Consider the following 27,504-nt stretch of genomic DNA (forward strand, 5'->3'; position numbering starts at 1 on the left):
TATAGGCTTCTCTGGTTTTGCTTTTCTAGAGAACCAAGCCCAAGACAGCAGCTAGCAATACATCCATTGATTGGAACACAATGAACAGGAAGAAACCAGCCCTTCTGTGGATACAGATGGAGCATCTGAGAACTCCATTCTTCTTCCCCAAGATAGAATCTCCCCAAACTTCTCATTCCTCTGTTTACACTGCAGATTTCATCACCTTGACAACAAAAGGGGCTCCACTAAGCTCCTCATTGCCTTCCAGAGGTATTGCCTCTCGTTCAGAGACTAAGCTAGGAGAGAATGTGAAGCAAACTGCTGGGTGGCTGCTACGAGTGGAGGGAGAGCTCAGGGACCCGAGGGAAGGGAGAGCAGAGGTCTGCCCATATGCGCTGTGGCGGGATGGGGAGAGGAGGGCAGGACGATGAGGTGAGCAGAGCCCGTGGTCTGGGTCAGAGATTCTAGGGGGAGTGCAGAGATGGAGACAACCAGAGGGCCTTCAGAGACAGGACTTCCCTGAAGACTCCCCAAGGAATGTGCCAGATGGGTACCCTGTTGTCTCTGTTACGGATTGAATTGTATGTTCCCAAAACGTGCAGAAATCCTAACCCCTGCACCTGTGAATATGACCCTGCTTGGGAATAGAGGTATTATTTTGTTATGTGAATGGGATCACACCAGAGCAGGGTGGGTCCTGAACCTAATCCCCTCTGAATGATGTGTTATGAAAAGAGCAAAATAGACACAGAGACACAGGCAGAAGACAGATGCCATGTGAAGCTACACCTACAAGCAGCCAAGGGACACTTGGAGCCACCAACAAGGAGCAACACTATCAACAAGGAGAAACCCTAACAATAAGGAGAAACCCTACCAACAAGGAGAGACCCTAACAACAACGAGAGACCCCACCAAGGAGGGACCCCACCAGCAAGGAGGGACTCCACCAACAAGGAGGAACCATATCAACAAGGAGGGACTGTACCAACAAGGAGTGACCCTACCAACAAGGAGGGACACTAAAAACAATGAGGGACCCCACCAACAAGGAGTGATCCCTACAGACAAGGAGAGTCCCTACAGACAAGCAGGGACCCTACCAATGAGAGCTAATGCCTTGATTTGGACCTCTAGCCTCTATAACTGTGGGACAATAAATTCTGTCCCTTAAAGCCACTCTCCTGTGGTGTTTATTGTTACAGCAGCCCTAGGAGACTAAGACATTTAAGGATGGCTGGTTCTGCTCTGCAGGGCTTTGTTTGCTGAGGAGTGCACACCTTTGGCCTAGGAGGCCCTCCTCCAGAAGCAGTAGGGACACTACGCTCTCATTGTCCTCTTCCCTCTCTTCCAGGCAGGGCCGATCTCCATCCTCATTCCTCAAACTGCCATCTGAAGGTGCCAGTCTGTGCCCTTCTGGGGCACCTGTGTGTCTTGCTCTGGCTTTGCTGCTATATAAAGCACATTGGCATCCCAGTAAATGATAACTTGAAAAATAAGGAGAAAGGGATGGAAGATGAATGTGTTCCTTAAAAAAAGGAACAAGGAGGAAAGAAACATCTCTCCCAGCTTCTCCCCCCTAAAGGGGCATCCTAGCACTGAACTTACACCTCACGGTATGACAAGTCTCTTCATTCACTGAATTTCTGGCTCGTTAAATGAGGACAAATTCTCTAACTCCCGTCCCCTTGTCCCAGCACCTTTGGTGTTCATTTCCAGGGGCTACTGTAATAAAGTATCACAAACTGAGTGGCTGATAAGAACAGGAGTCTGTTATCTCGCAGTTCTGGAGACAGGGGCCTGAATTCAGCCGGCAGGGCCATGTTCTCTCTGAAGGCTCTAGGGGAAGATCCCTTCTTGTCTCTGCAGCTCTGGCAGCCCAGATGTTCCTTGGTGTGCAGATGTTCCTTCTCAGATGTTTCTTCTCATGGCTGTCTTTTCTCTGTGAATCTATTTCTTCTCTTTAGTAAGGACAAGGAGCTCTGGTGGCGTAGTGCCTAAGGCATTTGACTGCTAACCAGAAGGTTGGTGGTTCAAACCCGTCAATTGGTCTGCAGAAGGAAGACTGGGCAATCAACTTCCATGAAGATTTACTGCCTCAGAAACCCAATCGGGATTGCTATCGGTCAGAATTGATTCTGCAGCAGTAGGTTTGGTTTTTTGGTTTTTGGTTAGTAAGGACTAACCCAAACTAACTAATCAGAAGAGATTAGACCCACCTCCCCCAGTATGAGCTCATGTTAATCTATGTGATAGCATCTTCAAAGACCCTAATTGCACATAGCAGGCTTTAGGACTTCAACGTGTGGGGGACGCAGTTCAATCCATCACCCTCCAAGCACCTACTGGGAGGTAGCCACAGTAGGTTGCAGGAAAGGAAGCCATGTCTGGTTGGTCCAGCATGTGGTTGCCAGGGGGCTCAGATCCTTTTGTTACCTTCTAGTGGGCCATCTGGCACAAAACAACAACAACAGTACTCCTTTTAAAATCCTTCCTCTCTCCTTTAGAGCATAACTTCTTTTTTTAACCCTAAGGCTAACACGGAAAGAATTTGTTTAGTTTGCAGGGGCATAAAACATTTGCGAGTGATTCATCCACCCTGGTCTGCTGACTCGCATGGGGGTAGGGCCAGGGAACAAGAGTGACCAACTTAAATTGTAATTAAGTCCTTTTGAATCCAAGGTATCAGAATATATGCCATCAACATCAGTCATTAATTTACCAGTTTGCGTTTCTATAACAAAATATATGTGTTTATGTTTGTGAACCTAGTGCCTTCTGACGGTATTTTCTAAGAAGACACACACAGTAAAAGCCACACAGAGAACTAGAGGTGAAGCTCCGTGCGCCAGGACACCGCTCTGATGTTCTCCAGGGGACCTGGGGCAAGACCTGATCCGAAGCCCATGGCAAGGCATTGAATGAACGACTCACTGTGGAATGCAAAAGTGCCTGAAACTTGAAGGTTATCTCCCATGGTTTGGGGACGTCTTAATATGGAAACCTGGGCTTAGGAAAATTCCATGAAATCTTGGTTCACTGCTTTCCTTGTGTCAAAATGCAGTGTCAAGCATGTCTTATTTGCACTTCTAAAAGGAAGCTGGTTGACTCAATGGGGAAAGACCTGGTGCAGTATGGAATGGTCTTAGTTTTCTTCTATCACTGATGACATAAAACTGTTGTTGTTGAGTTGACACAGATGTGGCCCCATGTGTGTCAGAGTAAAACTGTGTTCCATAGAGTTTTCAATGGTTGATTTTTCAGAAGTAGATTACCAGGTCTTTTCTTCTGAAGTGCTCTAGGTAGACTTGAACCTCCAACATTTGAATTAGCGACTGTCTCAGTTATCTAGTGTTGCTGTAACTGAAATTCCATAAGTGGGTGGCTTTAAGGAACAGAAATTTATTTTCTCACTTTTCAGGAGGCTAGAAATCCAGATTTAGGGCAGTGGCTCTTAGAGGGAGAAAGATGAGGCAGCCTGCTTCAGTAAAGATGATAACCTTGGAAACTCCATAGGGCAGTTCTACTCTGTCATATTACTTGGTTCTACAATCAACACCAATGGAAGGAGCAGTCAAGACATCAGATGACATATTGCATTGGGCAAATCTGCTCCAAAAGACTTCTTTCAAGTGATGAAGAGCAAAGATGTCTCCTTGAAGACTAAGGTGCACCCAACCCAAGCCATGGTATTTTCAATCGCCTCACATGCATGTGAAAACTGGACAATGAATAAGGAAGACCAAAGAAGAGTTGATTTTGAGTTGTGGTGCTGGCAAAGAGTACCATGGACTGCTAAAAGAACTAACAAATCTATCCTGGAATAAGTGCAGTGGGAATGCTCCTTGAAACCGAGAATGGCCAGACTATGTCTCACCTACTTTGGTCATGTTGTCAGAAGGGACCATTTCCTGAAGAAGAATATCATGCTTGGTAAAGTGGAAGGTCAATGAAAAAGGGGAAGGCCCTCAATGAGATGGATTGACACAGTGGCTGCAACAATGGGCTCAGGTATAACAAGGACAGTGAGGCTGGCACAGGACTGGGCCATGCCTCGTTCTGTTGTACATAGGGCCGCTATGAGTTGGAGATGACTTGATGGCACCTAACAACAACAACAACACTCTGTCCTATCAGGTCCCTATGAGTTGGAATAGACTGGATGGTATCAGCTTTTGGGTGGCCCTAGGAGAAGGGTCCCTCTGTCTGCTCTGGAGAAAATCTCAGCTTCTGTAACATTCTCCTCTCAGCATTTCCTGACGATCTCCACGTGGTATCAGTCTTTCTCCTTTGTGCTTGTTTGCTTCTGAGCCTCATCTGCTCCTTCTATATCTCAAAAGTGATTAGCTTAAGACACGCCCAACACTCACATGGCTTCATTAATGCAACTAAGGAAATCTTTCCAGATGAGATTACATCCATAGGTTAGGGATTTAGATGTACGATAGGATGTAATTCCATCTACAATAGCAGTCGAGTGTGTCAACCGTTTGCAACACCACACACTTCCTAATTACATTGCCATAGGTGACTGGTCTAAGCTGATGTCCTGGGCTTTTGTGGGGGATGAAGAGGTATGTCAGTGCTTTGCATGGTGTCTAGAGGCATATCTAAGGTATGGCAGGGCACAACCTGAAGGTGGTGCCACTGAGTGGTTCCATGTCCCCCTGTGAGAGCTCGTTCAGCAAGTGAAAATGAATACTTCTGGATTTGAGAGCCTCCCTGGGTCGAGGCAGACTGTATGATCTTGCTGTGCTGAGTGTGGAAGAGAAGAAACTGGAGAGGGAAAAAAAAAAAGACTTTGAGCTCATGGTAGACCAGTTTTCATCAGTGAAGGCAAGGAAGGGGCTGTTGTCAACTTCATGTAGTACTACCACATGTTAAGTAGAAGATGAATGAGCTTGACTTGTACTTTTGAGCTGACATGATGGTCCAGTTATCTAAAAGATTGGTGTCAGAGGCTTAGATAGGGACACTATGTCAGTGCTTGTCATAGGCTCTGTTTTCTGTTGGTGGATCTCTCATGATGCCTGATGGTAGAACTTGTCCAATAAGGAGACAGATTGCTGGGGTTATCATTCCAGCTTAGACTCCGCAACAAGACCATCAACGAGGAGTTTCGGTCTTGATACCTCGGCCAACCCTTCTACACATCTTTGAATCTTGAACTTTCCAGTGAGTTGTTATCCTACTAGAGTTAGCCAGCACTGATTTCCCTCACTTGCAACCAAAGGATTCTGCCTGAGACAGTCAGTTGTGTAACATATTATCACAAGCCAGGTGCTTAAACAATAGAAATTTATTCTTTCACAGCTCTGGAGGAGAGACGTCTGAAGTCAGCTTCATTGGCCTGAAATCAGCTTCATTGGCCTGAAATCTAGGTATCAGCAAGTGTCTCTCCAGAGCCTTTCTGGGAGACCTGTCCCTTGCCCCTTACAGCTTCTGGTGGCTTCGAGTGTTCCTTGGTTGGTGGCCACATCACTGCTGTCTTCAGGGCCAGCATCTTCCAGTATCTCTCTGCTCTGTCTTCACACCACCCTCTCCTCTTTGTGTCAGACCTCTCTCTTCCTTCATGTTTGCAAGATACGTGTGGTGGCATTTAAGGGATGTCAGGATAATTATCACATGTGCAAACACTGTTTGTCAAAATAAGGTAAAGGTTACAGACTCCAGGGATTAGGACCTGATTGATGTCTTTGGGGCCCATTGTTCAGGAAGACCAAGGAACTAATGCCTTTGAATTATGGCGTTGGAGAGGAAAATTGCACATATCATGGACTGCCAGAAGAGTGAACAAATCTATCTTGGAAGTACAACCAGAATGCTCCCTAGAAGTGAGGATGGTAAGATTTTGTCTCTTGTACTTTGAGCATGTTATGAGAAGGGAGCAGTCCTGGAGAGGGACATCGAGCTTGGTGAAGTAGAAGGTCAATGAAAAAGAGGAAGACCCTCAGCGAGATGGACTGACACGGCGGCTACAACAGTGTGGTGGTTGTAAGCACCGTCAAGACTGAGCAGTATTTTATTGTGTTGTACACGAGGTCACACTGGTAGAGCAATGCCTAAGGCATCTGACTGCTAACCAGAAGGCTAGCGGTTCAAACCCACCAGCCACTCCTCAGAAGGAAGGTTAGGCAATCTGCTTCCCTAGTGATACTGCCTCGGAAACCCAAGGAGGGGTTGCTATGAGTCGGGTTCGACTTGACAGCAGTGTGTTTGGTTTTTGGTTTTGGTTACATGAGGTCGCTATGAGTCAGAACCAACTAGATGACACTAATAACAACAACGACACGCAGCCGACGGTGGTTTTCATCTATGATGTCTTTATCTGAAATCTACATTTAGTGATTTTTTTTTTTTTTTTTTGATGGTGGATCTTAAACTGCTTGTGGCATCAATCAGGTGGAACTTGCAGAGTCTGATGGCTGCCACATCTGGGCAAGAAGCAAACAAAAAACAAGAGATTGCTAGGGACCCGGAGCTGTTGGCTCGGCCTTGGCTTTGATCGGCCTTGGCTCTTCATGGGCTCCCCCCTCCCTAGAGCTGTAGCTGGAGCTCGCTGTTGTTGGTGGTTGCTGTCGAGCCGGCTCCGACCCATGGTGGCCTTACGTATAACAGAACAAATTGTTGTGGCTGTCATACCCTCTCCAGTGCCGTACAGAGCTTCATGAATGTGCTCAACAGGAAAAGCTTTGACCTTCATGAGAGGAAAACACCCCAAGTGCACATGTGGTTTTCTCCACAGCTAAGCTGAGCACACTGTGTATGAGATATTGGTCAAAATCTTTCTTATCAAAACCATTTAAACTGTTATTCTTAGAGTCTGGATGGAGCACGCTTGGCGGTCGAGGCACAGCCATGCACCGTTCCCATGCACAGCTCAGCGCATCTTCCTCCCCCAACTGCTGTGAATGGGTTTGGTGTTTGAGGCCGTGTGCACATGAACCACACTGTGCTATAAAATGTTGCTGTTACAAACATGTGTTTCAGACTCAGAAAACTTTTTAAAAATTTCTTTTAGATGTTGTGCAGATTTCTGGCAATAAAGCTTTTCGTTGTTAACCTTTGTAAGTAATAGTGTTTGTTTCTATCTGTTAAAATTGCATTATTTCTGCATAACATTCATTGATTTTTATTTAAATAAAAATGGAATAACATTAGTGTCTTCCTTACACACGGCTGCTGTAACAAATACCACAGGCCGATGGCTTTAACACACAGAAATTTCTTTTCTTACGGTTTAAGAGACCAGAGGTCGGAATTCAGGGCATCAGCTCTAGGGGAAGTCTTTCCCTCTTTGTCGGCTCAAAGTTGACGAAGAAGGTCTTTGTCTCCTTTCAACATCTATGGGCCCAGCATCCTACGGAGATCTCCATACCTCTTGGCATCAATCTTCCCTTGGGTCTAGGAAGTTCTCAGCACAGGGCCTCCAGTTCCAAGGGATGCTCCCTACTTCCGGCTCTTCTTTCTTGGTGGCACTGAGGGCCCTCTGATCTGCTTGATTTTCTCGCCTCTTAACTCTGGTAGCATAGTGCCTAAGGCACCTGACTGCTAATGAGAAGGCTGGCGGTTCAAACCCACCAGCCACTCCTTGGAAGGAAGGTTGGGCAATCTACTTCTGTACTAATACCGCCTCAGAAACCCAAGGAGGGGTCGCTATGAGTCTGGTCTGACTCGATGGCACATAACAACAACAACAACATAACTCTTGTAAAATGAAAGGTGGTGCAGGCTACACCCGAGGGAACTCCTGATACATGGGATCAGGACTGTGACCTGAGTAAGGCTGTTGCATCCCACTCTAATCCCCTCACCACTCATTGGCTGACCACACCAGATCACATCATGGGGGATGATTACGCCATTACATAACTATCAAATTAAACCATTACGTAACCGCCAGACCACTGAGAATTATGGCCTTGTCAACTTGACACACATTCTGGGAGAACACAATGTAATCCCTGACAATTGGCAAGTTGTAGTTCCTCTTTTTCTTGCCAGCTCTCTCCTTAAGATAGACATCAGAAAGGGAAATGTCTTTTCAATGAAATCTAGGATGTATTTGTCAAAAAAATGAAATGAAAAATTGGATCTGTATATTATTTTGCTTGCATTTAATCCCCCAGAGCTATGAGACAAAATGGCAAATTTGAGGTGGAGTATTATACAAATTGGAGCTCTGGTGGCGTAGTGCCTAAGGCACGTGACTGCTAACCACAAAGCTGGCGGTCCAAACCCACCAGCCGCTCCTTGGAAGGAAGGTTGGGCAACCTACTTCCGTAGTGATACCTCCTCGGAAACCCCAGGAGGGGTCGCTATAAATCGGATCTGACTCGACGGCAGTGCGTTTGGTTTGGTTTAGATCATACAAATAGACTAGCTCGTACTGGAAGTTCAGATGAAGCCAGATCATTGTGCACATATGATAATGAGGGTTATCAGTCAAACTACACTGAAGCTTGGTTCTTCTGGCTCTTGCTGAAGCCATGGACATCGTGAACCTGGCCCTGTCCTGTGCATGTTCATGGTTGTTGCTCTGCCCAAGTCCACCGCTGCAGCCACTATGTACTGTGAGTGCCATCCAATCTAGAGAGCTCATATTCCTGCACTGCAGCCACAAGGCTTTCATCGGCTGATTTTTGGAAGTAGATCTCAGGCCCGTTTCCTAGTCTGCCTTAGTCTGGAAGCTCCACTGGAACCTGTGCACCATGGGTGACCCTTCCAGTGTTTGAAACACATATGGCAGTTTCCAGCATCATAGCAACACCCACGCCACCACAGTATGACCAACGGACAGAGCCTCAGGGAGGGAAGTTATAATCACAGAGCATTACATGGAAACTCACTAGTCGGGTACCCTTTTCCATCGAAGTAGGAACTGTAGGTTCAGGACATCTGATGGGTTCATTCATTGGTTCATTCACATATTTAGAGAACATACAAAAACTGTCAGGTGCTGCAGGTAAAATGGCGAGCAGACAGCAGGGCCCCCATCTTTACAGGGATATGTCCTTGTCAGGGGGAAAGACACTAAGACCTTTAGGGTTCTTGTAATTTTATCCTAAAAGTAAGGAGGGGTCTTGGAAGGGTTTTGGAAAGAGTGAGGTGGGGTATGTCACCATCAGATTTGTATAAACAGTCACTCTGACTGGAGACAGCGTGAGTGTGGTGGGTCTCAGTCCAGGGAAGACAGGGTCGTGTTGAGGCTGGGGAGGTGGTGGAAGAGGAACGGCGATGAAGGCCCTGAGAGAGATTTATAAGCTCAAATCAACAGCATCAAGGGTGAGGTGGTTCTGAGTGGAAGACCTTGTCTCGACCCGCAAACAGTCCGTTGTAGAGCTGGGAGCCCTGGTCAAGTAACGCTTAGGCACTCACTCAGCTGCTAACTGAAAGGTTGGTGGTTCGAACCCACCATGGCTCCATGGGAGAAGTCCTGGAGATCTTTTCCCATAAAGGTTAAAGCCTAGAAACCTTTGGAGGCAGTTGCCCTGTGTCATGGGGGGTTGCTATGAGTTGAAATCACTTCAATAGCACCCAAAAAGACAGTGTTTTATACACAAAGAAAGGGCTCACGTTTCCCACATCGGTGTCTGCGGTGGGCTCCTCCCCTGGGCTTGGTGTCATCACCAAACCACACCCGCTGCCGAGCTCTCCCCATCGCGACTCCACCCCGGCCAGGTGCCCATCCTGCCCTGCCTTCATTTCCTGTCCCTCCTCAGGAAGTCACTCTCTGCTACGCCCTACACCAGCCCGAGGTGGGAAGACCGGGTCAGGTGTAAACTTTGAGCTTCCTGCTCCTTGTGAGGTTGTTTTCAAGTTTATGTTTCTATTTTAAGGATAATGCCCATTCGTAGATTGAAAAAAAGAAAACATAGGGAAAAAAACCCATGCATTCTTCATGAGCTAGGGCGAGTGCTTTGGTGGACAGATGCCACATGATGAGATTTTGAGTCAAAGGTGTTGCATTTTAAATGTTAGGTGTTTCCAAAGTCCCCTTCAAAACACTGGCCTGACTGACTCTTATGCCAGTGGTGCATTGCAGTGTCATTTCTCTCTCCTGTTCTCTGTGTGTGTATGTGCAAGTATGTGTGTGTTTGTGTGTGTATGTGATGTGTATGTGTGTGTATATGCATATGTGCCTGTATATGCATGTGTATGCATGTGTGCAGATATGCCCATGTATATGCATGCATGTGTATATATGTGTAGGTGCATGTATATGCATGTGGGCATGTACATGTATATGCATGAGTGTGCATGCATGTATATGTACATGCATATGTATTGTGTGCTTGTGTGTATGTGCCTGTATAGCTATGTGTGTACATGCATGCATGTGCATGTTTGTGTATACATTATGCATGTGTGTATATGTATCTCATGTGCATGTATATGTATGTGCATCAATGTGTACATATGTGTATATGTGTGTATGTGCATGTATATACATGTATGTATGTGGGGATATGTACATGTATATGTACGTGTATATAAATGTGTGTAGTGCATGCATATGTATGTGTATGCATGTGTGTCTGTGTGTGTACATATGTGGGTGTTTGTGTGTGTGCATGTGTATTTCATTACTTCAGTCACTATCACTGATAAAATGCAAATTTAAGAGCAAGCCGAGTTTTTACTGACCTTTGTTACTATATAATGATAGTGTAACTGTCTTTATTATTCCAAGGACTGTGTATTTTTCATACAGATTATTACCCATTATTTTTATCAGTGGAAAGCAGCTCTGCCACTTCCTGCAGGGAGCCTGAGGAGCTGTCCTGCTCCTCCCTGTTCTTTCCGTCCTGTGCCCACAGTAGGTGCTGGAGGTGTCATCTAGTGCTTTTATAAAACGTTCTGTGCAATTGTGAGGCTGCTGGACCATGGCACCTGAAAGGAATCCTGATTGCATTAATTTTTAACAACAGGGTGGTTTTCCCGGAAAACATCCCAGAAGAGCTTGACTTCCAAAAAAGATACCGAGTAAGATCTGAAGCAAGAGCATGCGGCCAGCACAGGTGGCGTCAGGGTTTTCTTTGGCTGACGCGCAGAAGACGGTCGCCAGGGCTTTCCTCCTCGTCTGAGCCTGTGAGCTCTGCCGGAGCCTGTTCAGCGTTGCAGCAGCAGGCAACCTCCACGGACAGCTGGGCGGTGGCTGCACATGAAGTGCTTCATCTGGGAATTGAACCCAGCTCTCCGGGGCATTGGTCAAATGCATCAGTATTTAATTTTGCTTGCCTATTTGCTTTTCCAGCTGTCTGTAAGCTTGGTGAGCACAAGCCCTCAGCCTGTCTTGTTTCCTACTTATCCGAGAATCTGGATCCGTACCTGTCCAGTGAATGAACTCGTGCATAAAATCAGTGCCATGGTTCCTCAGTGTGTGTGTGTGTGTGTGTGTGTTTCTAAGCATTACCTCAGTGTCTGAGGTGAACCTCAGCTTTGCAGCCACAGACCAGCCCTGAGGCTGCAGCTCTTCCACTTGCCTGTTTCCCTACTTGCTTTGGACAGGGGAGCCTGCAAGCTTGAGGAGGAGAGAGACCCCTGCTTTAAGTTAGAGAACAGACGGCAAGTCCAGGCAAGAGGGAATCGGTGAGGAATGTGAGGTGCATGTGTCTCAGTTTCCTTAGGCTGCTATGACACAAATACCGCAAATGAGTGGCTTTAAAGAACAGAAATTTATTTTCTCACAGTTCAGGAGTCCAGAAGCCTGAATTCAGAGTGTGACTCTAGGGGAAGAACCGTCTCTGTCTACTTCTGTTTCTTACCCAAAACTAACCCACTGCCATTGAGATGACTCCAACTCATAGTGACCTAGTAGGACAGAGTGGAGCTGCCCCACGGGGTCTCCAAGGCTGTCAGTCTTCACAGAAGCAAAGGCCAAACCACACCCACTGCTGTGGAGTCCATTCTGACCCACAGCGCCCCTAGAGGACAGAGTGGAACTGCCCACAGGGTCTCCAAGGCTGTCAGTCTTCACAGAAGCAAAGGCCAAACCACACCACTGCCGTCTCGTCTATTCTAACTCCCAGCACCCCTAAAGGACACAGTGGAACTGCCCCACAGGGTTTGCAAGGCTGTCAATTGTTTTTGGTAATCTTTACAAAAGCAGACTGCCATGTCTCTTTCTCTCATGGAGCAGCTGGTGCGTTCGAACCTCCGCCCTCCTGGTCAGCAGCCGAGTACCTTAATCACTGTGCCACCAGAGCTCCTAAATGCAGCTTCTAGTAGCTGGTGACTTTGAAGTTCTGGCCTTGTAGGTTCATCTGAGTCTGGACGGGTCCTTTTTCCGCCTGTGTCTGCGTGTATGGTTGTCTCTGTGTCTCTGCTGCTCTTTGCATCACCGGGACGTGACTGGGTTTAGGATCCACCTGACACTGCTGTGACCCAGCCTGCTTGATGCCATCACACTAGGTTGCACCACGGGGGGTGATCACCTTACATTACATTAGGCCACACCTCCAGGCAGAGGGCTCAGGATGCCAGCACGTATTTTGGGGGAACACAATTCACTCTATAGCAGCATGTTAGGCTCCCTTTCCAGAAAGACGCCCAAGCAGGGTCTGTCCCCTGTGATGGGCAACTCTATCACCTACACCTTCCAGGACCTTTTCTCTGGGCCTGCTGGGCTAAAGCTGTTAATACTAACGCCATGCAGAAAGCAGGGGTGAATATCCGCTCTTATCCCGCTCACCCCTGTGGTCAAATGAAGCGGCCCTGAGTGGGAGTGAGGGTCTAACTGGGCTGCCAGGCAGCTGGAGGATGGGGGACGGAAGCGTGCTTCTGGGCCAATTCTCCTCTTGTCCCGAAATAGGCACACAATGAGGAAGCTGCCTGATTCCAGATGGCGGCTGTCCCGGTCACACAGGTGCCTGTGCCGGCGCCGTCACGTGCATGCACAGAGCCATCGCTGCTCCAGGGGCAGAAGGCTGGGTGCACCAAGGACGCAGACGCGGGGTACAGGAAGGGAGAAGATCCTCAGGGCCGAAACGTCTGCTCTGCCACAGTCCGGAGGGGAGCAGCTGTGCGGACACTTGGCTGTGAACGCGTGGGGGCGACCTGCCGGATGTCAGGAGGAAGCTGAGCTTCGAGCAGGGAGAGGGCTTCTCGGAGGAGACCGGTTTCCAGACCCCTCTGCTTCACCCCCAAAGTGCCACTGCCTCGCTGTCACTGGTGGAACCATGGTCTTCCTTTCGCACAGGCTCACGATCCCTTCTGGCCACTGTTTGCGTGTGCCCTTCCCTCCTCCATCATCTTCCTGTTCCCTGTCCTCAAGCCTTCTGGCCCTTTCACACCACATTCCTTCTTGGCAGAGAACCAGAGTCCTAGAGAGGAAACTGAGGTGTGAAGCTTGACGTCCCTTCACTTCCTGCCCCTGACGAGGCATCCCTGGCCGCGCCTCTCCTCTCTTTCTCTTCACTCTCTGTGGGAGGAGATGTTGCTCCTGAGTGCGGCTCTTCAGGAACCTTTCACACAGTCTAGGTCCTCAGGACACACCTGCATCTTCACTCCTGCTCCTCCCGCCCAGGAGGCCTTGCAGACTCCTGACAAACATGCTGATACTCTGTCCTCAGAGCACAGGTGCACTTGCTCACGCTACACATAGGCACACACACAAACTCATACGTGTGTACACACGTCGCACACACACACACACAATGTGCATGCACGCACAACCCCCACACATATACACCATGCACACACCACACACACGGGCACACTTGAACACATGGTACACAGCACACATGTGTGCTAATACTCCACTCATATCACACACAAAACACACAGTACATGTGTTCACACACAAAACATGCATAACGTACATGTGTGCACTCACTCCACTATACATCACACATATGTGAACACAGAAACACATACAATATGTGCACAGAAGCCACCCAAGCACACACATGTGCACACACACACACACACACTCCCCATAGCCTCTCCAGGTGTGGTCCATTTCTTGCTCAAACAACAGTCTTGAGTCCCTGGCTCATCTCCACACTTAATGACCTTTAACTATTTTAATGATGATAAAAGCAGCATACGGTTACTTTTGAAAAATTTGAAAATGGAGAGAAATATAAAGAAGGCAAATAGTGTGCAGCCTGTCCTCCTTTGTAGGCCTCAGCACTGGCCGGCACGTGCCTCTGACCACTGCGGATCCACTTAGTCCCAAGAACGCGTCCTACTCGAAGTCCTGCCATTTAAACAGCTCTGCATCCTGGGCCACGCGTAATGTCACTGCAAGAATTTCCACATCCAGCAAAAATTCCTCAGAGCACTCGCACATGTTTTTTCCCCTCTAACACTCCCTCGAGTGGCTGCCTCCCACTGGATTTCCACGTTCCATAGAAGGCGTTTGTCTGGTTTCGGTGCCTCTCCATCATGAACGGCCCGGTGAATAGCGATCTCATCACATAGGCCTGTCTCCTCATTTCAGCTCCCCGGCAGTGTTTCCTGAATGGAATGACTGGCTCAGAAGGTTTGGGTGGCTAAGGCTCTGGACACAGATTGGGAGACTCTTTCCTAGAAAAGCGGCCAGTTCACGTCCCCGCCTGCAGCTCCTGACTCCCAGAGCCTCCCCAGCAGGGCTGCCCCTGGACGTGTGCTGGCGTGGCCCTGTGGCTTGTCCAGCCTACACTGATTATTAAGGAGGGATATTAGTCCTCTGTCTTTCATATTTGCTATGAATACTTCCTCACTTCTTTTTTTTTCTAATATAGAGAAAGTCTTTGTTATTATTATTGCAGATATATAATCAAATACAGGAATCTCTGGGTGGCACAAATGGTTAAGCACTTGATTACTAACTGAAATATTGGTGGTTGAGTGGAAGACAGGCCTGGCAGTCTGCTTCCAAAAAGTCACAGCCTTGAAAACCCTCTGGAGGGATCTACTATGCACATATGGAATTGCATGAGTCAGGATCGACTTCTTTCTAGTTTTCTGTTGGTTTATTGTAAAATGCACTTAAAACCAAAGACCAAACTCACTGCCATAGAGTTGGATCCGACTCATAGCAACTCCTCCTTGGATTTCCAAGGTGGTTTCACTACGTAAGTAAATTGCCCAACCTTCCTTCTGAAGAGTGGCTGGTGGGTTTGAACCACCAGCCTTCTGGTTAGCAGTCAAATGCCTTAGGCACTACACCACCAGAGCTCCCAAAATGCACTTAGGATTTTTTTTTTAATGATATGAGTTGAGGATCTATTTTTTCCCCAATAGTTAATTCTCACACTCCATTTATAGAGTAATGTGAAAATTCTTTTATCCTTTAGTAACATAATAAGTCCTCACATACATTTCTCAGCCTCCTGCTGAAAGCATAGCTTTTCCTCCCTCTCTCAAAGTGTTGATTAAATTATTTTGAACTGTTGTTTTGTTGTCATTATTAGGTGCTGTGATCGTTGGAGCAGTGTGTCAACTTGGCTGGACCACAATTCTGTGTGGTTTAAGCTGTTGTGATGTGGTTATTCCCATGATGGGATCAGATGATTATGTTTTGAGCAGGCAATCTGTTGAAAGGGAGTTTCCCTAGGGGTGTGGCCTGTTTCCAGTATATCCAAGGACATCCTGGGAAGAGAGACATTCTTCTGTGGATTGGGATTCTGTTGTGCTGCCTTGTGCTGCCTACAACTGTCCATGAATAACAGTCCACCATTCGGCCTGGAGATCTTGGATTCGTCATTCGTTGGAGTCAACAGCTGGTGTACTGCCTGCCAGCCTTGAGCTCCTCAGCCCCTGCAGTTGCAAGAGTTAGGAAAAGCCTCCAGCTTGACGTTTGATCCAGGAACTTTGGACTTGCCAGCTTCTATAAGTGTGTGAGCCATTTTCCTGAGATAAATTTCTCTCTCTCTATATATATATATATACATATAAGCTTTACTGTTTTTTGTTTCTCTAGAGAACCCAGCCTAACGTAGGTGCTGTTGAGTCGATGGTGACTCAGCAACACCATGTCCAACAGAAAGAAACTTTGCTGGTCCCGAGCCATCCTCACAATCGTTGCCATGCTTGAGCCCACCATTGTAGCCATGGGGTCGATCCATTGTGTTGAGGGTCTTCCCATTTTTGGCCAACCCTCCACTTTTTACCAAGCATGACATCTTTCTCCAGGGAATGGTCCCTCTGACAACATGACTAAAGTAGGAGAGACAAAGTCTGGCTATTCTCTCTTCCAAGGAGTATCTGGCTGTACTTCTTCCAAGAGAGATTTGTTCATTCTTCTGACAGTCCTGATATTTTCAACATTCACTGCTAATACCACAATACAAATGCCTCAATGCTTCTGTGGTCTTCCTCATTTATTATCCAGCTTTCAAATGCATGTGAGGCTATTGAAAATACCATGGCTTGGGTCAGGTTCACTTTAGTCTTCAAAATGGCATGTTTGCTCTTTAACACTTTAAAGAGTTCTTTTGCAGCAGATTTGCCCAGTGCAATATGATGTCCTATCTCTTGACTGCTGCTTCCGTGGGTGTTGATTGTGGATCCAAGTAAAATGAAATCCCTGATAACGTCAATCTTTTCTCCATTTATCATGATGTTGCTTATTGGTCCAGTTGTGAGGGTTTTTGTTTTCTTTATGTTGAGGTGTAATGCACACTGAAAGGTGTATTTTGAACTAGATTATGTATATAGTAGCAGCTGATAACGTGAACTGAAGCTTGTGGAAAGATGAAAAAGAGGTAACTGAATGAAAACAGTCCGGCTGGACTAGGAAGGAGGGAGCTGGGGTGGGGAGGGTGAGGAGGGAGTCATGCCCCAGCAGTCATGAGGCATCTAGAATGGCAAGTTCCTAGATTCTGTGTGGATCAGAAATGAAGGGGCCCAGCTACATACAACTGTGTTACCATGGCTGTCACTCTGAAACCCACCACTCCAGTGTGTTCCCAGGACCAGCATCCATGACCCCTGGGAGCGCTGGACTGGGTACGTCTCCAGCCCCAACACACTACTGAATCACAACCTGCATTTTAACAGTCTCAGATCTTTTTTCACCCGTTAAAGTTGAAACAAGAATGTTTCTTAGAAGCAAAGATGGCAGGACTTGACTCACTTCCTTTGACCATTTCTTGGGATGGACCAATCACCAGAAAAGGTAGAGAGTCAGTGAAAATGAGGGAGACTCTCCATGACATGGATGGACGCAACACCCACAACGATGGACTCACACATATCAGTGATCTTGAAGATGGTTCAGGACCAGCAACATTTTGTTCTGTGATATATAGTAGCATAGTGGCTACAGCACTTGACTGCTAACCAGAAGGCTGGCGGTTCAAACCCACTAGCCACTCCTCGGAAGGAAGGTTGGGCAATCCTACTTCCTTAGTGATACTGCCTTGGAAACCCAAGGAGGGGTCGCTATGAGTCGGGGCTGACTTGACGGCACATAACAACAACAACAACAACATAAGTAGGAACAAACTCAAAGACATCTAACAAGAACAGCAACACAAGTCCAAGAAGCTCTGAGAGAAGGGTGTCCAGGTGGCTCATAGCCAACAGGGAAAGAAGAAATGGCATTGAGAGCATTCTAGAAGGATGAGGGCAAGGTGGTGGGGGAGCTTTCCTGGATGCCTGCTGAGCCCCAATACATTGAGTGGCTCCTGGCACCAGCTGCACAGATTCCAGTGGATTGCTGGCATCCGTGCCACAGTGAACTGCCTCAGCCATGTTTTAAACAATCGAATCTTAAATTATTGAAATGCATTTCATAATAACTTTGGCCCTGTGGTATCTGTTAAACATTGATGCTCAGCCTCAAGAATCATTCCCTCTCTGCTTTAGAGGGAGAAGGTGTTCACATCTGGATTCATGTTGGCTGTTTAGAGAGAGGTGCTCACTGAACACTATTTCCCTGAGTGGGAGGGCTGCTGGCCTCAGCTGCTGATATTCTGTCTGCGTGAGCAACCACACAACCACTGCTTCCTAGGCAAAGGAATGGATGGGCACACCCTGACAGTTTGGAGGGCTGAAAGAGTTAGATACCTCCCAACTCTTCCAGCTTCTGGAGACTTCTAGAGAGTTGTGGAGACATCTATGGGCATGTGGAGACATCTGGAGACTCCTAGAGTCTTCTGGAGACATCTGGGGACTTCTGAAGACTTCCAGAGACTTGTAGAGATGCTTGAGGGACTTGTGGAGATGTCTAGAGATTGTGAAGATGTCTGAGGACTTGTAGAGATGTCTAGGGACTTGTGGAGATGTCTGAGGACTAGCAGAGATGTCTGGAGACTTTTGGAGATGTCCAGAGATTGAGAAGATTCTGAGGACTTGTAGAGACATCTAGGGACTTGTGGAGATGTCCGAGGACTTGTAGAGATGTCTGGAGACTCGTGGAGACATCTGGGGACACTTCTGGAAACAAGATGGGGAAGTCTGGGTGCCGCAGTGTAGGAGCAGCTTCCCACAAGCACACATGGGGGTAGGGAGTTGTGCTTACACTCCACTTATCCCAGGGTCACAGATGGCATGTGATTTCCTGGAGTCAAGAGCCTTTTCTTGGTTTCTGTCCCCCATTCTTAGGGAACAGAAGAGCAACTTCCATTTCCAAACTGTTATTGGGCCATGACATCCATACAAGCAGTTGGGACAGAATAGGGAACCTAGCAGTCGCATTGTCCTGGGGCTCAGATAAAATGCCAAGGGAGAAGCAGAGAGACACAGGACTGTCTTGCTCCACTTCCTTGTTAGACTTTCTTGAAGAGCAAAGAAGACCTCACGGGGGGAGGAAAATAACGCTTTATCATTTTACCTTCATCTTCATCATCCTCCTTCCCCCCAGCAGCCTCAGGACTCCCTCAAAAGGAAGGTTCTGACTGGTTAAAAGGAACCTCAGAGGGGGGTGTGCTTGTTTTCTCCCCATTTTATTCAGCCCTGACCCCCTTCCCCAGCTCACACACTCCCCTTCCCTCCCCCCACATCACAGTGGGGACCAAGAGACGCACAGCCACACACAGCCTCCTGGTGTCGTTAATTGTTGTTGAGTCAATTCTGACTCATGGTGACCCCATGCGTGCAGAGCAGAACTGCTTCCTAGGGTCTTTGTCTGAGGTCTTTTGGGAGCAGACTGCCAGGCCTGTCTTCTGCAGTGCCTCTGGGTGAGTTTGAACCACCACACTTTCAGTTAGTGCTTAAGCGCTGTGTCACCCAGGAATGTCTAAGTGTCCCCTAAGACAGGGGACCGAGGAGGAAAAGTGAGTGCTGGGGTGTGCACACAGAGTGGGGTGGGATGGGGTGTCAGGTGGGGAGGAGGGAGGTGGGCAGTCCCCCTACACCCCCGTGGGTTCACCCTGTCCTCTGCATCCCAAAGCCTGGTGTGTCCATTTCCATAGAATATCATGCAGAAACTCTTCATGAGGTGGGCTCTGCCCTGTTGGAATACGTCCACACAGAACAGCACTGGCGTGGTGGTGTCCCTTCCCTGCCATTAGAAGGTTGTCAAGCTCTTCTTCTCTTCAGAGGCAAATGCTAAAGCTGAGAGGAACATCCGGGAAGATTATAGAGGAAGAAGAGAATTCTGGAAACTCAACACGAGGAAAGCAGGGCTGTGGAGGTCCAACCCTCCAAGCATTGGCTTGGATCCTGGATCTAAAAGGAGTCCTGGGCAGACAGCTGGTCAACCTTCCCACCAGCTTCAACTGAGCTGCGTCCAAACTGCCTCCATCTTTGCTGCCTTCTGCCCTCACTGACTGGCAGAGGCCCTACTAGTAGCCCCTCCTGGGGCGGTGCTCAGGTTTGTCGGTGCCAAAATCTCCTTGTTCTCCCCAAGAATGCCCTACCACACTATCCAACATCAGCCGAAAGGCTCATGCCAAGTGTGTCTCAGCAGCCTTTTCCCACCACCCAGTCTTGCCAGTAGCCAGATTTCAGGCAGAAGGGGATTCCCTTTTGCCATTGTGATAGGGCTTGAGATGTCTGCAACCGGGGCATGTGCACAATGACTGGAGGGAGCACTTCCCTTGTTGGCTGCCATCTTGTCAGGCCCTGACTATGGGCAACAAGGGAACAAAATGCAGGCCAGTCCTGTGTCATTGTTCCCATGATAGGCTGTGGGTCAGACTGTTGTGGTCCACAGGGATTTTCCTTTTCTTTTCAACTTTTCATTGTGATTTGAGTGAAAGTTTACAGAACAAATTGGTTTTCCAGCCAACAATTCATATACGGTTTGATTCCTGACATTGATTGCAATCCCCACAACGTAACAGCACTCTTCCCACTTTTTCCCTGTGGTTACTGTTCCCATTCGTCTCTCTTTCCTGTCCCTTCCTGCCTTTTGAGCTTTCTCCCTGGACAAAAAGGCTGCCCTTTTGGTCTAACATGGTCTTCAATGCTAATTTTCAGAAGCTGATTGCCACACTTTTCTTCCTAGTCCAGCGCAGTCTGGAAGCTCCACTGAAACCCATTTAGCATCATCACAACACACAAGCCTCCAAGGACATAAGGGTGGTGACTGCACGTGAGGATTCTGCAATTGGGTCGCCACTGCCTGAACAAAAGCCTTCCTTCTGACCATCATTGGCCTTTATGTTCTATAAGCAATGGTCTCATGGAAAACACACTCAGTTGAAGCTTGGGTAAGTAAAACATGACTCGTTCATTCATTCCACACATATCCATGGGAGCTGCCACCATATTTGTGTTAGTATCAAGGCATGTGATAGTACGTTGGCCAGGGTCTGTTCAAGGAACAGAGATAAGAAGGCAAAGGTTACCCTAAGTAAAGAGGTTCAACTCCTTTAGCACAAAGAAGTCCAGAGGTAAAAGCAAATAACCAAACTGGTGTAAACGCTCCCATAGACAGAATGCCCCAGCCCTAATCAGTCAGCCACAGATACAGGCTCATAATTTATTCTTGCAACACAGTTATTACCCAAGGCCTTCCAGGCCCATGCCTCCTGCTGCTGCTTGAGTAGCCCTCCATTCTGATGACTCAGCAAGCCTTGGTCTGCCACATCTGTGCCTGCCACCACCTACCACATGCTGCCTCATTTCTCTGCCTCGTGGCTTCTGATTACTGCCTTCCATCTGCGGGTGTCCCACTTTTGGCCACTAATGGCTACGTAGGTCCAATTGCCTTGAACTAGGACTTCTCCTGGAAGATGACTTGCGGGCCATCATCCCATGCGTCATTGCCATGCTGGGCAGCACTTTTCTTTGCCAGGACCTTGCATGGGCTGCTGGCCTGGGAGGCTGGCTGCTGGAACCTTCTGGCCTGAGGATGAAGCCAGTGTGCACTTAGACAACAGGGAAATGACAGCACTGACGAGTTGGACACCATTGTTGGTGGACCAGGGCTAGAGCACCCCTGCCCCCCCCCAATGCTCTCCTACCTCCCCACTCCCCTCCTACCTCCCTACCCCACCTCTGGACTTCATTATATGGGAGAAAATTGATGTCCTCATCATGTAGGCCATCTCTAGAGGGAGTTTGTGCTTATTTGCAATCAAACTCATCCAGCTGATACAATATTTATTTTATGGTTAACACTAACTCCCTGGGGACCACCTGAGAGTAGGATCCCTAGAGCCGTCTTGTGAGAAGTAGAGAGAGAACGTGCTGTGAAAGCCGTTTGAAAGCTCTAATGCTCTTCTCAGATGGAAGGCAGGGCAATTATTAGAACCCCAGCGACCCCAAAGGAAGAGAGGCCGGGGGGCTCCAGGGACCGCTCTGGAAGCCGTCCCTGGGCTGCTGGAGGTGCTGCTTATGAAATCACCCCATGCAGGGGCTTGTCTGGCACTCGAAGGCCTCACATGTCACCCCTCTTTGCCGGTCTCCCCTTCCCCTGAGGAGCCTATGTGGTCTGAAGTTACATTTCCATCAAGTCCAATCTGACCATTCTCCAGGAAATCAAAGAATTCTCTCTAGAAATGATCGGCTTGGGGCCTCTGTGTTGAGAGTCAGGAGTCAGGTTTGGCTTGCAGTTACGAAGAGCAGTTTGCCTGGGGACCCTTGGCTGTGGAGCTCAGAGGTTAACAAAGAGGGGGCAGGTTATGGCTCCCTGACTGGGCGGTTGTGCTGCAGCCAGCGCTCCTTCCAACCCCCATCAAAAAACCAAATTCACTGCCATTGAGTCGGATTCGACTCCTAGTGACCCCTCCTTGAGTTTCCGAGGCAGTATCTCTATGGAAGTAGATTGCCCAACCCTCCTTCTGAGGAGTGTCTGGTGGGTTTGAACTGCCAGCCTTCTGGTTAGCAATCAAACACCTTAGGCACTACACTGTCAGAGCTCTTTCCAACCCCCATGAGCCTCCCATTTGCCCTCTTTGGGGTCCCCATGCTGTGTGACTGTGATGTGTGCAGAAGGCTCAGAGGGAAAGGGTTGGAGCTACAGGGACAGTGTCGGGCCACCCCCTCTGGGAGGGGAAGACCCAGGATGATTGTGAAGGAATTTAGGGATAAGAAGGAACCAGCTGGCCAAAAATGAGGGTGGGGGCTGGGGGAGGCTCCAGCAAAGGGAACAGCACATGTGGGGCCCCTTAGCGGGACAGAGTTTGTCTCATCTGAAAACTGAGGAGAGGAAAGGATGCAGAGAGGGACAGAGAAGCAGGCTGAGGCGGGGCCTGCAGATCACCTTCCCAGCTTGGAATTTTGTTCTCCTGCAACACGATAAGGAGCTCTGGTGGCGTAGTGTATAAAACACTTGCTAGCTAACCAGAAGGTCAGTGGTTCAAACGCACCAGCTGCTCCATGGGAGGAGGACTTCTGTAAAGATTTACAGCCTCAGAAACCAACAGCGGTCACTGTGAGTCGGAAACAACTCACTGGCAGTGAGTTTGGATTGTTTTTTGCAACAGGCTGCCATCCTTGCTGTTGTTGGCTGCCTTCTGGATGGCCCCAAACCATGGTAACCACGGGCACAACACAACAGAATGTTGCCCGGACTGCGCCACCCTCGTCTTCAGATCACTACTGTGATGCACAGGGTTTTTGCTGGCTGTTTTCAGAAATGGATCACCACGTCTTTGTTCCTAGCCCATCCTAGCCTGGAAGCTCTGCTGACACCCCTTCGGGCCCACAGTAACACACCTGTCTCCCTGGACAGACAGGGGGGCCGTGCGGGAGGTGCATTGGCCGGGACTTGAACCATTGTCTTCTGCACAGAAGGCCAAGATTTTACCACCGAACCTCTGCTGCCTTCCTAGGATTGATGTAATATGATGTTATTTTAATTTTCTGCTATTCACATTTTTAAAATATAGTTTTTCATCATGCTTTGGGTAAAAGCTTGCAGAGCACGTTGGATTCCCACCCAACAGTGCATACACATTTTGCTTTGTGACATTGGTTGCAACCCTTACAATGTAACAGGACTCTTCCCACTTCCTCCCTGTTTCCTCTTTCCATTCCTCCTTCTTTCCCACCCTTCCTGCCTCCTGAGCTCCGTCCCTGGGCACAGGCCGCCTTTTGGATTCCATGTGCTTGATTGTGCTGGGGAGTGCGTACCTCCCTCGTGTCATTGTTCCCTGCACAGACCTGTCTATTTTCTGATTTATTTTAGAAAACACAGGAAAGAATAAAGAAAAGCTTCAGCTTAGTGCCTTCACCTTGAATTAACCTTCACCTTGAATTAACTTTTGTTAACTTGTTGACATATTTCCTGCCCTTTTGTAGGTGGTTATTTTATGGTTCTTAAATATATATATATATAATGAGTATTTTCCTGTAAAATGAGTATTTTACTGAAATAGTCTGCAATCTCATTTGTCCATATACTAGTCCAACACATCACTAAGCCATAATTATTTAACCATCCCTCTGTTTTTATTGCTGTCTTTTTGTTTTTGCCATTATAAGTGACATTGTAATGGCCATACTTACATGTAAATCTTTCCCATCTATATTAACTTTATTATGGTCACTGTGAGCTCTGTGTGATGAAATCCTGGGAACATGTTTTGCTGTGTGTAATGAAACCTGCCATTAAATTGTCCTCAACCATTGGACTCCTTTCCAATGGGCCCCCACATCTCATGACCTAAGACCCTATAAACACGGCCATAGCCAAGTCACCATGGCTACTGGTATACTTAGGTTTTGAAATACTGCAATCATAGCAGATATATTTTCTGACTCTTACATAAGGCATTCACATTTTCTACAGAAGAAAAATGTCCAAAGTTTACATATAATTTCCTTCATTTCTATTATCCTTCTTCTTAATGGTGCTCTTTCTGTATTGCATGTTTGACTGTTTTATTATTTTGGAAACTCTGTTGTAAACAAAAGAACTCAACATGATTCACTTTTATGTGGATGCCAGGCGGCAGGCGATGGTGGCAGGGTAATCAACAGGGCCCACAAAGACACAGGTTAACGGTTTGACTGGTCCGCGGTGCTGCCGTTACTGCACATGGACATTAATCTCATTCATGATATGGAAGCCAGAGAAATTCCCCACTGAGTTTAGCAGCTGTCCAAAAGCTGCAGCAGGCCAGCATTGGTATGAAAAGCAAGAAAAGAAAACTTGCTGGAAACCCTTGTTGGTGACCCTTACTAATATGAAGTACCGTTACTTTCTGTTGTTCCAACCCACTAGTCCACGGGAGAAAGATGAGTCAGTGAAAACCCACTGGGACAGTTCTTCTCTGTCCTCTAGGGGCGCTGTGAGTCGGAACCCACTCCAGGGCAGGGCAGTGGGTGTGGTTTGGGCTTTGCTTCTGTGAAGACTGACAGCCTTGGAAACCCTGTGGGCAGTTCCACTCTGTCCTATGAGGTTGCTATGAGTCAGAATCAGTTTGATGATAGTGGGTTTGGTTTTTGGTTTTAGCATTAGTTTCTTAGTGCTGCTGTGACAAAGACCCACAAACCTGGTGCCTCAAAACACCACCAATCTAGTCCCTGCTGGTCCTGCAGGCTGGGAGCCCCACACCAGCTGTGACAGAGATCCACAAGCCTGGTGGCTCAAAACACTACCAATCTAGTCCCTGTTGGTCCTGGAGGCTGGGACACCAATCTAGTCCCTGCTGGTTCTGCAGGCTGGGACACCAATCTGGTCCCTGTTGGTCCTGCAGGCTGGGAGCCCCACACCAAGGTGTCATCAGGGCTACGCTTCCTCTGAGGGCTCTAGGGGAAAATCCACTCTTGCCTCTTCCAGCTTCTGGTGGTGGTATTGCTGTTAGTTCCCAGGGAGTCGGCCCCAACTCTTGGACCCACAGGTAAAACAGGATGAAATGTTGGCCGACCCTGCACCCTCTTCCCTGTCATTTGCGTATTCAAGCCCCTCGTTGCAGCCACTGTGGATATGGGGTGCCTTCCCTCTCGGGGGGCTCATCTTCCAGGTCTCTGTTGCAATGTTCTGTTGTGAGTCACAGGTTTCCACTGGCTGATTTCACAGGTAGGCTGCCAGGCCTTTCCCCCTAAGCTGTCTCAGTTTGGAAGTCCCACTGAAAACTGTCCATCAGGGGTGTACCTGCCAGTATTTGAAGTATTGATGGCATAGCTTCCAGCAGTGCAGTGACATCCAAGCCACCACAGTAGGACAGACTGACAGAAGGGTGGTGGTCTTCATGATTAGGTTGTTTATCTTCTTTCACTGTCTTTTTGACTTCTTGTGGGGCCATGAATAATGTGGTCTGGCTCTTGTAGCCATGGTCTTTGCAACTCCCCCCAGATGACTGGGTGGAACTACGCAAATGTAAGGTTCCTGTGGCCCACCAAGGGGATCGGAGAGCTTGCTGATAATGTAAATAAAGTAGATGGTGCCCTTGTGGGGGTGGGACCGTGGAAATAAGGTATGTGGAACTCTAATGTGGGGATTGGTCAGTTTTGTCATTCTGCCAGGCTTACAATGAGCTCTTCCAAAGCCAGAAAGGGGAATCTCACAGCCATCAAAGAGTGAGCTGAAAGTAGAGGGTGTCCTTGCACCTGAGATCCCTCCTTGGCAGAGAGATGGCAGCAGCCGTGGCAGCAGAACCGAGAGCCTGGCAAGAGATAAAGTGGTGGGCATGCCAGCCCACAGAGTGAGAAAGCGGAATGCCTTGGGCAGGGGGCTTGCGGGTAGGGTGGGGTGCACCTCAGCACAGCTAAAGGAGCTTTGTAACACTTACGCGAGCTGGGCAAAGGCCAGGTCGAGAGGTCAGGGGCCAAAGAGAAGTGTGCCTGCGGGCATGGCAGAGGGGAAGCTGTCCAGATTGAACAACTGTATCCTGAGCACGTTCCTGAACCTGAATTGTGAACTATTGCTTCCCTAATAAACCCCATAGTATTGTCTGAGTTCTGGGAGTCATTGCAAGGAATTATTGAACCCAGTAGAGTAGTAGTGAGTGCCATGGGAGGGATGGCTGGAGTCAGAACTCATGAAAGGCTGGAGGGTGGGGGCCTGTCTGACCTCTGCCTCATGGGAATCAGCCTTGGCCGGCTGATGGTGCTTCACTCTCCTCCTCGCGAGGTTAGATGTCAGAGAATGCTGCCCCTACGTTGTTTTTGCACCTTCTTTTACTAAGAATATTAGTTGACTGACAGCACCAAGGCAACATCTCATTTTAGATGCAAGTTTTTCCTTAATGTCAAGACAAAGCTGTGAGATGGTAATTTCTCCTTTATTCTTATCATCAGGGTGAGCATACATCTATATGACTTAGAAAATGTTTTACCCACAAAGTTTCTAATTTATAAACCTCAGGATTTAGTGTTGTTCACTGTCTAACTGCTGACAACACTTCTGGTCTGTCCCTCTGTGTTTTAAGAGCTTTTTTTCCATGGTTACTATATACACTGGGTTTTCTTTGCTGTTACATTTTTCAACAATAAGGAAAATCCACATGTCCTGTTAAATTCTGTCAAAAGCTAGCTTAAAAGCTCTCTAAGTTGCCTTGAACCTACATGCTTCTAATTGTCTAAGTCATGAAGAAAATAATAATTTTAACTCTTCCTTATGGAATATAAAAAATTTCAGTAATTCCCTGTTCCCCCATGAATGGGATTTGGGGTTATATCTTGCTTTATGTATTGTTTATTAGCCTTGTTTGATTGTTTTACATTAAAATAATAATATAAACAATTTATAACAAAGTTTCTTTTTTCTAGTCTATTATATTTTGTAATAAAAGTATAACCATGATAGATGTTGGATGAGTCGGGCACCAACTTGATGGTGGCAACAACAACCACATCTGGTATCAGCACATTGTCAGTCTCCCTCACTACATCTTCCCTCATCTTCAATCTTACTTTTAAGTCATCTTTGATCATTTCTTCAAGAAGAGTATCTGGCAGGTCCTTCTTTGAGTTCTTGCACACCTAAGACTGAGGGCAACTTGGTGGCATATAAAATGTTTCAGTCCACTACAAAGCAAATTCTATGGTGACTTTGAATCCATTATTCCTGTAAAGCCAAGAAGCTTTGTCATTCTCTGTCTGTTTTTCCTCTGTTACCTGTATTGCCAGCCTAACTTAAATCACTCAAGGAATAAAGAGTGAGAAAGAACATTTTTTGTTGTTATATCTATATATATCTGGTAGCATAGTGCCTAAGGCACTTGACTGCTAACCAGAAGGCTGGTGGTTCAA

This window comes from Orycteropus afer, unplaced genomic scaffold, assembly GCF_000298275.1.
Source record: "Orycteropus afer afer isolate SDZICR_OR568_19922 unplaced genomic scaffold, OryAfe1.0 scaffold00006, whole genome shotgun sequence".
Classification (NCBI taxonomy): domain Eukaryota; kingdom Metazoa; phylum Chordata; class Mammalia; order Tubulidentata; family Orycteropodidae; genus Orycteropus; species Orycteropus afer.